The following is a 12,423-nucleotide window of genomic DNA, read 5'->3' as shown; positions in this document are numbered from 1 at the left end:
GGAAGCGCCATTTTAGATTTTCAAGATGCCGAAGACTGGCAATATTACTGCTTTCGATAGTGATATAGAAGATTGGACCACATATGTGGAAAGAGTGGAGGTATATTGCAAGGCGAATGAAGTAGCGGATGATAAAAAGGCATCGGTACTTCTGAATCTGATGGGCGCAAGGACATACGGGCTGTTACGAAACTTGATCACTCCAGCCAAACCGATGGACAAGAATTTTAAGGAGATTGTTGATACCTTACAGGAGCACTTAAACCCAACGCCGCTGCTGATAGCGGAACGATTCAAATTCTTCAGGAGGAATCAGCACAAGAATGAAAGTAACGCTGATTACCTCACCGAATTATGAAAGCTGTCAAGGCACTGCCAATTCGGGGCAGGACTGGCAGATTCTCTACGAGACAAATTCGTCTGCGGTCTCCTAAGCGAAGGAACACAGAAAAGACTACTTTCTGAGAAAGATTTAACACTGGACAAGGCTTTCAGTGTGGCTGTATCATACGAAGCAGCAGCAAGAGGAGCTGCAGAGATACAGCAAAAGCCACAGGACTTCGGCACCCATGAAATGACACGAGGTTTCGAGAGATGTTATCGCTGCGGCAGATCCACCCATGACCAGAAGGACTGCTGGTTCAAGGAGAAAGCATGCAGGCAATGTGGAAAGATGGGACACATTGCACGTGTATGCAGATCTGGAAAGAAATCCGCTGACAGTAAAAAGGTCAATAAGGAAAAGTACAGAAAGGTACAAATGATGACGGACAGTAGCTCCGAAGACCAGAAGAGCGATAGCGACTCTGGAAACAAGAGACTAAACTGTCTCAAATTACATAATGTAATTGCCAAAGAAGATTACCAGACCATTTGGGTTACCCTCACGATAGCGGGGTCCCCAGTCAAAATGGAGCTAGATACAGGATGAGCTCTGACCATCATGAGTCGACGGGATTACGAGCGGCTATTTCCGCATATAACTTTGAAAGACACATCCATTGTCTTGAAGACGTATACGGGGCAGAAAGTATACCCCAGAGGGAAAATAAGGGTGCCTGTTGTATACAACGGCAAGGAAATACAGAAGTTGTATTTATACGTTCTGCAAGATGGTGGTCCACTGTTGTTGGGACGTGAATGGATCAGAAAGATACGTTTAGACTGGCACTCCATTCAGGCACTGACGGTGACCAGTAAGAAAAAAACCGATGATGATGTCATACCTGGACGATTAAAAGAAATCTTGGCTAACGCCAAAGAAGTGTTTCAACAGGAACTAGGAACTCTGAAAGGCGCCACCGCCTCAATAAAAGTGGAAGATGTGGCAATTCCCAAGTTTTTTAAGGCAAGGCCGGTGCCATACGCAATTCGTCCAGCCGTCGAGGCAGAGCTGGAGAATTTGGAAAAAGCAGGCGTGTTATCCAAGGTAGATTGGAGCGAGTGGGCAACACCCATTGTCCCGGTCATGAAGAAAACGTTGAATAATGATAAATCTGAAGAACAGAGAAAAGTTCGCATCTGTGGGGACTTCAAGGTGACTGTAAACCCGGTTCTTCACATGGTACAGTATCCTCTTCCGAGGATAGAAGATATTTTCGCCTCACTATCCGGAGGGAAACGTTTCACCAAAATTGACTTAGCACAGGCATATCTACAGATGGAGGTTGAGGAGGCCTCTAAAAAGTATCTCGCGATAAACACACACAAAGGCCTGTACCAGTACAATCGACTGGTTTTCGGAGTGGCATCGGCTCCGGCTATCTGGCAAAGAGCTATGGAGCAAGTCCTGCAAGGGATTCCAGGGACTCAATGCTACCTAGATGACATCCTTGTAACAGGAGAAAACGACAACGAGCACCTTGCCAACTTGGAGCAGGTGCTCACGAGGCTGAGAGAACGGGGCCTATGAGCAAATCGCCCCAAGTGCGAATTTTTCCAGAAACAAATATCATATTGTGGCCATGTCATTAACGAAGAAGGGTTGCATAAGTCACCTGAAAAAATTGAAGCAGTCGTAAAGGCCCCAGCGCCTGAAAATGTCTCACAATTAAGGTCGTTCCTGGGATTAGTAAATTACTATCAAAAATTTTTACCAAACTTGTCGACGGTTCTGCACCCTCTTAATGCACTGCTACAAACGGGAGTAGTTTGGAAATGGAGCGAAGACTGTAAACGTGCCTTCCATAAATGCAAAGGCTTGATCACGTCCAGGGAAGTGTTGGCTCATTACAACCCATCACTGCCAATCAGACTGGTGTGCGATGCATCCCCTTACGGCGTGGGAGCGGTATTATCGCATAGATTCCCTGATGGCTCGGAGCGGCCGATAGCTTTTGCGTCACGCTCATTGAACTCAGCTGAGCGTAACCATGCCCAGATCGACAGGGAGGCACTCGGCCTGGTGTGGGGGTTGAAGAAATTCAACCATTACCTACACGGACAAAAATTTACCTTGTTGACTGACCATCAACCCCTCGTCTCCATATTCAACCCACAAAGGGCGTTCCCATTATGACAGCGCAAAGGCTACAGAGGTGGTCCCTTTTCCTAGGGGCACACCAATATGACATAGAATACAAAGGAACAAAACAGCATGGGAATGCTGACGGGTTATCGCGCCTACCGTTGCCAACGGTGGATGAGGCGCCTACAGTGGACCCAGTGGAGATGTTCCACTCAACCATAGTGGAATGTCTACCGGTGACAAATTCTACCATTGAAAAGGAAACGCGAAATGACCCGACTCTCTCACGAGTCTACGATTTAACGGTGAAGGGATGGCCAGCTCATGGCGAACCACTGTTGCCAGCATTCTCGCAAAGAAGAGAACAGCTGTCAGTATGCCGAGGAACCTTGATGTGTGGATCCAGAGTGGTGATTCCACCCAAACTCAAGGATAGAGTGCTAAAGGAGCTTCACGAGGGGCATCTGGGTGGAGTGAAAATGAAGAACTTAGCCAGAGCGTTTGTGTGGTGGCCAGGTATCGATGGAGACATCGAAGAAATGACCACGAGCTGTCTAGGATGCCAGAAGGTTCCAAAACGCCCCACCACAAGCCCCTCTACATCCATGGGAGTGGCCCTCATCTCCATGGCAAAGGATACATATCGACTTTGCTGGTCCACTTATGGACTCAATGTTCTTAATCGCGGTGGATGCACACTCCAAGTGGCCGGAGGTAATAAAGATGTCCTCCACCACCACGGAAAAAACCATCACAGTATTAAGGACCATATTCGCCAGGAATGGGCTGCCTGAACAGATCTGCTCTGATAATGGACCGCAATTTGTATCCAAAGAATTCAGGAAGTTCTTAGAAAAACAATGGGGTTAAGCACTACACGTCCGCCCCATACCATCCCGCCACCAATGGATTGGCTGAAAGGTTTGTCCAGACCGTCAAGAAGGCCATAAAGGCAATAGGTAATGAAGACATAAATCTACAACATAAGGTAGATAACTTCTTGTTTGCGTACAGGAATGCAACACATGTGGTTACAAACCAAACCCCCGCCATGATGTTTTTCAATAGAAGCCTAAGATGCCGGCTGGATTTGGTCAAGCCAAACGTCAGAAGGGACGTAGAGAACCGGCAATTTCAAAGCATGAATGAAAGGCCAACTAGAACCTTCCAGATAGGTCAACCAGTTTTGGCCCGGGACTACCGTACTGAGAAATGGCAGCCTGGAACTATTTGCACACAACTAGGACCGCTGATGCATACCGTGGACATTGGAAAAAGCATAATAAGGCGCCATGCTGACCAGATCATAGAGTCATCCGAAAAAGGACAACCTACACCACAACTCTATACGCCTAGTGATGAAGCAAAGATACCCATAGTATCTACCTCCGATCCGGTGATACTGGAACCAGATGAACCCGACACTGGCATTGAAGCCGAATCGACCTTGCCGAAAGAACCTACTACACCACCGAGGCGTTATCCGGACCGAGTCAGGAAGCCTCCAGAGAGACTGAATTTGTAATTGATTAACTTCAGCAAATGTGTATATTATTGTTCTTGTAAAAATGTTATTTAATGATTACTTAAAATGTTATGTACTATTTATCTAAAAGGGGAGGAATTGTAGTGTGTGTACCTTTAAGAGGAACTATGTTTTTGAAGCCCCTGTATACTGTAGTACCAGTAGTGACCACTCGGGTATATAAGCCTGTGTAGCGTCTTGTGTAGTTAGTTCACATCCAGACTTTGTTCAGTAAACACTTGTTAAATCAACTCCTGCATTCCGTGTCTCCATTAACACATGGATCTAACAAAGGTGCCGTGGGAAGCGGAGTGGGTGTTGAGGGTGATAGAGGAGTGGTCCAGGGTGTCGTGGAAGGAACTGTCCCTTCGAAATGCTGAAAGGGGGAGGGGAAGATGTGTTTGGTGGTGGGGTCACACTGGAGGTGGCGGAAATGGCGGAGGATGATCCGTTGAATTTGGAGGCTGTGGGGATGGAAGTTGAGGACAATGGGAACCCGATCATGGTTCTGAGAGGGTGGGAAAGGGGTGAGAGCAGAAGTGTGGGAATATGGAACGGACACCATCAAGTGTCCTGTCAACCACGTTGGAGGGGAATCCTCCGTTGAGGAAAAATGAAGACATTATGGAAGGTGGCATAGTCGGAACACATGCGACAGAGACAGAGAAACTGGGAGAATGGACTAGAGTTCTTACAGGAAGCGGAGTAGAAGGAAGTGTAGTCAAGGTAGCTGTGGCAGTCAGTGCGCTTCATCAGCGATGAACTTGCCCACTATGCAATTATCAGTGAACATCCCCACCTTATGATGGAGGGAAGGTAATTGATGAAGCAGCTGAAGATGGTTGGACCTAAGACACTGCCCTGAGGAACTCCTGCAGTTATGTCCTGAGATGATTGGCCTCCAACAACCACAACCATCTTGTGCTAGGTATGACTCCAGCCAGTGGAGAATTTTCTTCCTGATTCCCATTGACTTCAATTTTACTTAGGCTCCTTGATGCCACACTCGGTCAAATGCTGCCTTGATGTCAAGGGCAGTCACTCTCCCCTCACCTTTGGAATTCAGCTCTTTTGTCCATATCTGGACTAAGGCTGTCATGTGTTCTGGAGTTGAGTGGTCCTGGCAGATTCCAATCTGAGCATCAGTTATTGATGAGTAAGTGCCACTTGATGATAGCACTGTTGAAGACACCTTCCATCACTTTCCTGATAATTGAAATTAGACTGATGGGGTGGTAATTGGCCAGATCGGATTTGTCCAGCTTTTTGTGGACAGGACATACCTGGGCAAATTTTCACTTTGTCAGGTAGATGCCAGTGTTGTAGCTGTATTGGAACAGCTTGGCTAGAGACATAGCTAGTTTTGGAGCACAAGTCTTTAGCACTACAGCCAGGATGTTGTCGGGGCCCATAGCCTTTGCTGTATCCAGTAAGTTCAGTCATTTCTTGATATAATGTGGAGTGAGTCGAATTCACTGCAGCCTGGCTTCTGTAATGGTTGAGACCTCAGGAGGAGGCCGAGATGAATCATCCATTCGGCACTTCTGGCTGAAGATGGTTGCAAATGCTTCAGCCTTGTCTTTTGCACTCACCGTATATCTTGTATGTATATCCTTTAAAAATGGTAACCAACTTCTACAATGGCCCCTCTCATTCTTTATTGGAAACTAAGATAGCTGCTCTTTATATAACTCACAGCCAGAGAGTGCTAATTAATCAATGGGATCTGTTGCTTCCATTCCTCTTGGTATGACGGGGAAGATGAAAGTGTAATTTCTGATTATTTTCAGTTTTTAATAATTATTACATGTTATGCTGGGGCGCCAGCTATTATTAGCCATTATTCCTTTTTTTGTACCAATGTGTTAAGATTGTTAACATTTCTTCTAGCTTTTTCAGAGAAATTTCTTTGAACGTTCTTTCAGCTGTCTAGGCCCAAATCTCTGGAATTCCCTCCCTAAACCCCTCTGCTTCTTTACCTCTTCTCCTTTAAGACGTTCCTTAAAATCCAACTCTTTGACTAAGCTTTTGATCGCCTGTCCTAATATCTACTTATGTGGTTCAGTGTCAAATTTTGTCTGATAATACTCCTGTGTCGCGTCTTGGGACGTTTTACTACATTAAAGGTGCTATATAAATGTAAGTTGTTGTTGAACTTCAAATGGGAAACATGCTGATAACCCACAGATCTTCTCATACTTTCAATTTCTGCCCATTGTGACATTATGGATGGAGGTGGATAGAGTTCTGTAAATATTGCTTACAACCAGATTACCAAAGACTGTTTTTCAAGAGTTTGAGAGCAGCTGGAGAATTGTCAACACAGTTTTATGCATTGTCTATTAAAGGTTATACAATATAGTATCTTACATTTATACTTGAGAATTATTTGATTTGTAAATAAATCCAGAAGGTAGTTTAAACTGTATGGTAGCTTAAACTGTACAAAATGATGTAGCTTCTGAATATTTTCTGTTACTCAAACTGACAGGGAGCTTACTGGAATCCTATATATTTTTCAGCAAGCAATTTACCACAATCGAGAGTTAATTGTGAGGCCTGGGCTGTTCTAAATCAGTGTGGCAGAAAATAACAGATGCGGGTTTCAGTTTGTAAGTAACACTCCTTTCATAAATGCTTGCCAAGTTGTTCATGTGAGTAAAAGATATTGAATGAAAGCCTATACATAGCTTATACATCACATCGTTTCACTGTTTTGATGATCTGCTAATATAAGGGTGCAACTTATTAATTTTACTATCAGATAGGGTGTTTTTTTACATAGTACTGTAGGAATTAACGAATTCTTACGAATAATGGAAATCGACACGAGAGCAACTAAACAGGTCTTTACTCAACGGAGATGCCACGAGGACTGCCTGGGCAGCCCCGTGGTTTGCGACGTGATGTCATCGCGTTTGCCTGCATTTTCCCGCGCTCTTAAAGGGGCCACGCCCCGTACATGCAAACTCTATATACAAAACACAGTAATGCCTAACACAATGGTACAGGTTTAGGCTGGTGTTAGAACATCGTTAAAGAGAATTATATACAGTTAGCCAGAGTCATTCAGTGGTTCTGCCACAGTACAGCCATTACACCAGATTGTACAGTAATTGTTTTAACCCTCAGGTTGTTGGCTGAGCCACCAATTAATTGTAAAAAATACATTTAAAATTTCATCTAGTTACTATAATAATATGAAGTCAAACTTCAATGATCTATCTCATGATTAACTGAAAATTATTGTTTTTTTGTCTGGTTTGCAGCCAGAGATGGATTTTAAAGATGTAGGTCCCAACTCCAGTATTTATGGTGAATCACTGAAGGCACATGATTAGGAAAATGGATAAGTTCCCTATTTAGAAACAGAAGACGTAGGGCCAGATTTTACTCTCAGTGGCAAACGAACAGCATTCACTGCTCGTTACACCTGCACTTGCCCACAGACTTTCTCTGGGATTTTGTACTGAATAAACAGCCCCCTGCAGGGGATCTGGGACCTGTGTGGACAGGGCAAGCAACTGGTATCTCCTTAACCAATCATTGATGATCAGCGCAGCGTCTTAAGCAGGAAGTGTCAGTTAGAATATTTACTTCAATGCCAAATCAAGTGCAGAAAGCAAGTTAAAGAGAGGGAAAGAAAGACTGGATTAAGAGAGAAATAAAAGATTTTAAAAAAGTGTTTTTAAAAAAAATCTCCAACAATAATTAAAATCTGAAGGAATGAGGCTCCACATTTATAAAAGTTAATTGTCAGTGCCAGAGCGGTTGTCTGGTAGTAATTAAGGCTTATCACACTGTTAAAAAAATGTACTTACACTGGTACAGAGAAGCCTTAACTTTTTCTGGCGAGTTTAGTATGTATGTATCTATCATTTTAAGTACAGCAACTTCACACCATTCCATGAATTTCAATGCCGAGTCGCTTGGCGAGATTTGGATATAGCACAGCTTCTGGCAGAGCAGGGCAACTTGGGCAGCAACTTCCTGTTTCCGCGTTTAACTGCACATGTGTGGTTGCCAGAAGTTGCTGTCCAATTTACACTTTATTAGCCTCACCATTATTTCTACCACAAAATCTGGCCCATAATGTAGAATGGAGAATAAGAAATAAAATAACACTTACAATAGAAAAGGAACAGAACACAGCAAAGTAAAAGATACAGGCAGATAAATATTTTTTAATTGTAAGTGTATTTTCTTATTAATACAATATTACAATAATAAAGCCACTCCTGACCAAATGTTTTCACTGAGCTGTGCGCATGTGCAGCCGCACAGTCATCTGCAAGGTCCCGCGCAGGCCGTTCACTGGCTTGTACATTGTAAATACTGCGCATGCGCAAAAATTTAATGGGGACCCGCATTAAAAGAAACAGGCTGCGCAGAACAAAGCGCAGTTTACAGGGAACATTGCTCCTGACACCTCAGCATTATTACTATAATAAGTGATTCTTGAGACTGTCCATAAGTTAGCTGAGATTGTTAAAGAAATAGCTGGCTAAGGTAATGCTGAATTCTCCAGAGATGTCAGTTCTAAGAGAGCTGAAGTTTAGCATATACAAACAGGAGGAGGGAAAACTTAATTTTGCAAGAAATTCACCATTTCGATTATATTCTCGGTATTTTTTTCAAAATCAACACTAGACCATGCTAATTAAACTGATTTTTCATTGTGAAATATTACGAATGGCTATACCATAAGAATATACAGGGATAAAATTCGGGGGCTTAACACCACCCATTATCGGCAAAAAATGGCAAATAAATGGCGGCCACCGCTCTTTCGCCAGTTGGTGGCGGATCCCGCAGCATTCTCCATTTTCGATGTCCCCATAGTGCTGCCGGTAAATATTAATGCCCTGAAAAAAAACAGCGGAGTGGTGACATCCCCACGGCCAACTTCAACCCTAGCACTGAGTTCAGTGCTGCATCATAACCACACCAGGGAAACCCAGCGTGCAAACAGACTGACCGAGGTGCTTTCAGCACATCTTAAAAGGACACACACATCTTTCAGGTAAGTTTGTATTTAAACTTTTGGACTTTTTTTGATGTTATTGAAGAAGTAGTGGCTTGCTGCAATACATGTTAAAAGTTTTTTAAGTGTATAGGGAGTGCTGCTGGATGCTTGCAAGGCCTCGGATGGTAAAGGAAGGCCACTGAGAAGATAGTAAATGCTACAAATACTCAACAGGTCAGGCAACATCCATGGAGAGAGAAACAGAGTTCACATTTAAAGTTAAGGTGCTGCCTGACCTGCTGAGCTATTACAGCATTTTATGCTGTCATTTCAGATTTACAGCATCCACTCGCATACAGAAGAGGAAGACACTGAAGAGGAGGAAGCAGAAGGAAGGATGTATCCCAGAAAGCCCCTTTCTGGCCTGGTTATCTGGAATGGAATCATCCTCCTGCGGTCCCAGTGACAACAACCCCAAATCCCCTTTCAACATTTGTCCCACACCTTTCCTTCCCTCTCAGCATTGTGGCTACGATGCTGAAATAAGAGCCACCACAAAGCAAAATTTCCAGTCCAACTTTATACATCGATCCATTCAATATGACATCAAGAAATCAACTCATCACCCTTGTGCATTCCCTTAGTGACTGTCTTGTGTGTGCCTTTGCCTATCTTACTGATGTCATGCAGTGCTACCCCAGTGGCTGCACCATGACTGGTGGAAGGCTGCTGACTTTCATTGGGGGACACTGCAAATGGCCTTGCTGGCTGACCATGAGGAGCTGGTGTTGGGAGTGTGAAATCAATCTTCTTCTTCACTCTCCTCTCCCTCTTCTTGGTCAATCACTGGCTGAGCAGGCTGCATTTCTTGGGTGTGTGAAATGAGGAAGGCACAAGTGTGGAGTCGTGGTGAGGGGAGGGTGGGAAAGCAAGAGGGGCATGCGAGAAGGAGAATAACGTATGAGGATACCAGCATCTTGTATCCTTTCAGCCCTGCCGCTGGCCCATGACTCGGCCACACCCCTACCAAGAATGGCCTGCACCGTCTCTTCCAAGGGGGTGGGGTGAGACTTCGTGTTGTGTCTCAAGGGGTTTTATACCCTTACCTATATAACAATTAAGAAGGACTCCGGGGTGGAGAGTTTAGTTAACGGCCATTTTATTCACAATGTACTTCTTCACTCAATGCACTACATTTCCCATAGTGCATTGCAAATCACCACTACAGTATCCCATGTGGGACAATTCTAATACACATTCAAAATACACAACATATTTCCTCCCCCTTAAAATAGAATGTCCACAAAACAGAATAACTGAAAATGACTATAAATTTGGAAGAGAGAGTAGACTGCCTCTACATTCCGCTAACCCTGGGGATTGTTCTGCCCCATGCACACAGGTTAGCACTAACTGTAACTAAGGCGCTCTGGAGGCTGCCTTTCTCTTTGGGGGTAATGCCTAGTCTCAGGAGCAGGCTCTGGCTGGCTCTCCTGTGACCCTGCAGGCATGACTCCCTCCCTCGATGGCACAAGAGTGGATGGTGCCACCGTCTCGGGGTCGGACGACCAGTCCCTGCTGGAGCCCCCAGCAGGTCCTTGATCCTCTGTTTCTTGGGTTACCTGTGGCGACTGTCTTGGCAGTAACTGGTCTACATGCTGTCTCCATGTTCGGTCGTCTCCGGTGCGGACTCGGTATGAAACGGGGCCCGTCTTTTGAATGACTGTAGCCGGGACCCACCGCTCTGGGGTGGTGTAGTTACGTGCGAGGACTTTGCCCCCCCCCACCACAAAGTGTCGTTCTTTGGACCTCTGAGCTCGTCTGCTGACTTGATCCTGCTGATTGGCGTGCACCACTGCTTCTGTGGACATTGGCCTCAGCAGGTCAAGGCGTGTCCGTAGCTGCCTTCCCATGAGTAGGTAAGTAGGAGATGCTCCAGTCGTAGCATGAGGCGTGTTTCGGTATTTCAGCAAGAAAGCATTCAGGCGCTGCTTTAGAGGAGCATCACTTCTTGCCGCTTTCAACGCGTGTTTCAGCGTGCTGACAAATCTCTCCGCCAATCCATTCATGGATGGATGATAAGGCACGGAGAACGTGTGCTGGATTCCATTGCTCTTGAGGAACTCCTCCATCTCCTGGGATGTGAACTGTGTTCCATTGTCGGTTACGATCTGCTCCGGCAGACCAAATCGCCCGAACATCTCTCTGAGTCTCGATGGTTTTCTCCGTAGTGGTAGTGGACATTACTGCAACCTCCGGCCATTTGGAATGGGAGTCCACCGCAACCAGGAATATCGCTCCTTCCACTGGTCCCGCGAAGTCCAGATGGATCCATTGCCACGGTGTCGCCGGCCATTCCCATGGATGCAGTGGCACTGCTCTTGGTGTATCCCTGGTTGTCTCGCATGATGGGCATGATTTTGCTTCAACTTCAATTTCATGATCCAGACCGGGCCACCAGAAGTAGCTTCGTGCCAGCTCCTTCATCCGGACAATAACACAATGTCCTGAGTGCAGCTCGTTGAGGACATGTTTCCGCAGCTTTGGTGGTATGATCAGTCGCATGCCCCAAAGGAGGCATCCTGACATGACAGACAACTCCTTCCCTCTTGACAGGTAAGGTAGGAGCTCAGGTGGTGCGTCTGACACCCGTGATCCATCTCCTCGCATCACCCGATCCAGCACCTTGGATAGCGTAGGGTCCACTCTGGTCTCTGGTCTCTTTCCTGACCTGCCGGGCCATGACCGGGGCATTGCTCACCATGTCAAAGTAGAAAATCTGCTCACAGCCTTCAGAGGGCACAGGCAGCGGAAGTCTTGACAATCAGTCCGCATTGCCATGTGCTGCTGACCTCTGGTATTTGATGTTGTAATTGTGAGCGCTTAACATCAGCGCCCAGCGCTGCATCCTGCACGCTGGCAGGGAGGGTATTCCTGTGTGTGGACCAAAGATCGATGTCAGAGGACGATGATCCGTCAGCAAGGTGAATTTCCTTCCGAACAAGTAGTGATGGAACTTTTTGATTCCAAAGATGATGCCCAAAGCCTCTTTTTCGATCTGCGGGTATTTCACCTCTGCCTTGCTCAGGGACATTGACGCGAATGCAATCGGCTTCTCTTTGCCTGAGGGAAAGGTGTGGGACACGACCGCGCCGACGGCATAAGGCGACGCATCACAGGCCAGCTGAATCTGCAACGACGGGTCAAAGTGCGTCAACACTCTGGGGTCAGTCAAAGCTGCTTTGGCTTTCTTGAATGCAGCTTCGCACTCCTTCATCCACGCCCAGGCCTTGCCCTGTCACAGCAACTCATGTAATGGCTTCAACAGTGATGCCAGCTGTGGAACAAACTTTCTGCAATAGTTCAGGAGACCCAAGAATGACCACAGCTGGCCGACATTTGTAGGTGCAGGAGCGTCTGCAATGGCTTTCACTTTCAACGGTGCTGTGTGTAGGCCGTCCGCGT

The 12,423-nt window shown here is 45.8% G+C and overlaps 1 long non-coding RNA gene across 2 annotated transcripts in view; it reads left to right on the top strand.

The window, feature by feature from the left end:
* Positions 1–12,423, top strand: part of LOC147123311 (uncharacterized) — a 198,570-nt gene that overhangs the window by 7,214 nt on the left and 178,933 nt on the right. Inside the window, exons 1-2 of one of the 2 annotated variants that reach the window (XR_015080500.1) lie at positions 5,241–5,421; positions 6,515–6,604. This is a non-coding gene — a long non-coding RNA (uncharacterized LOC147123311). Of the gene's footprint in view, positions 1–5,240; positions 5,422–6,514; positions 6,605–12,423 lie in introns of those variants that run through there. The other variant, XR_015080501.1, reaches the window with a different exon arrangement.

Source organism: Somniosus microcephalus, chromosome 2 (assembly GCF_052327205.1).
Source record: "Somniosus microcephalus isolate GS21.2 chromosome 2, FLI_Smic_1.0, whole genome shotgun sequence".
NCBI classification, from domain to species: Eukaryota; Metazoa; Chordata; class Chondrichthyes; order Squaliformes; family Somniosidae; genus Somniosus; species Somniosus microcephalus.
Note: the sequence above shows the minus strand (reverse complement) of the source record. Positions and strands in the feature narration are given on the sequence as shown.